Genomic DNA, 1239 nt, shown 5'->3' with positions numbered 1-1239 from the left:
TTAAAAACCCACAACTTTAAGACCGCGCCTCTGAACTTGTTAAAATCTTACCGTGTCACAAACATATTCCTTATTATGTAAGGAAAACTACGAAGAATATGAAAAAGAATATCAGTACTGCGAAGATTTTTATCATCAGTTTGGAAGTACTTCAATATTTCACCATGCGCCGCTTCTATGTTCAATTCGGCATCTTGTATGTTTGTATCGATACGCTCCACATTCTCCTCTTGCTCCTTAACCATATGTGCTGATTGTTGAAATATACCGCCTAGCTCGACAATAGTCGATTCAATGTTCTGCATAGTCTCAGCCCGCTGTTGCACGTAACTATCCGAGTCATCATATAATGCAATCTGCTGCTGCGTCTGTATTCCACTTCCTCCGACTGCACCCAGCAATGGTGTTGTATCACTTGCGGCCATGTCAGTGCTTACGGCCGTATTCTCTTCGCTTAACAGCAAGGAGCCGTTTCGCTGTACTCGAGCGAACAGTGCTAGCAGCAATTGGTGACTGCCCGAATTGATCCCGACGCGCTTTTTGTTGTTTGAGATTTTCTATACGCACTTCTAGTATCTGTTTGAAGTCGGTGCCCATGCTGGCTAATTTAGATTGTAACGCATACACCATGATGTAAGTCAATTCTTGAATCTATTGCGGTCGATCATCAAAAAGACTCTTCTTTTTGGCCACTGCAAAAGAAAAGGTAAAATAATATTTATAATTAAGAACACCTATTCATTTTATACTCACGCGTTGTCAATTTTTCCAACTTGGCATATGCTCTTGCTATGTTTTTGCCAATATATTTGTGACCATCATAAATTCCTTTCTTTGGCATACGTCAATTGTTGCACCATAGCCTGTAAAGGCGGGTTCACCGTTCGTGTCCGGACAACTTTTTATTTGCTCTCAAAACCATTGTGTACAAATACAAGTGAGATATCTTAGCAATAGACGTCACCCTGGGCCACAGCTGCGATCATCTGTTTTTTAGAGTTGCTTATTTTGGTCTAAACTGCGCTTTTTTGAGCTGAGTTGCATTAAATAGTCTCTTAAAACTTGGTAGTATTTGTTGTTCAAATGGTAACATATATGTCCAAAAACTTGAAAAATATTAGATGATTGCTTTTTAAAAATGCTATTTATAAAATTTGGTTTTGATTGCGACATTTGAAATATTCAGATTATAAATGTTTTTCACATATGTTTTAAGATTTTAAAGCTTTTAAAAAGTAC

The 1239-nt window shown here is 37.9% G+C and overlaps 1 pseudogene; it reads right to left on the bottom strand.

Moving 5' to 3' along the window:
- Window positions 1-11: 11 nt before the first annotated feature.
- LOC108357081 (syntaxin-5-like) lies at window positions 12-1025 on the bottom strand (annotated as a pseudogene).
- Window positions 1026-1239: the final 214 nt, after the last annotated feature.

Source organism: Rhagoletis zephyria, unplaced genomic scaffold (assembly GCF_001687245.7).
Source record: "Rhagoletis zephyria isolate East Lansing unplaced genomic scaffold, Rhagoletis_zephyria_1.1 Rzeph_scaffold_70133, whole genome shotgun sequence".
NCBI lineage: Eukaryota > Metazoa > Arthropoda > Insecta > Diptera > Tephritidae > Rhagoletis > Rhagoletis zephyria.
This window is presented reverse-complemented; position numbering and strand designations above follow the sequence as displayed.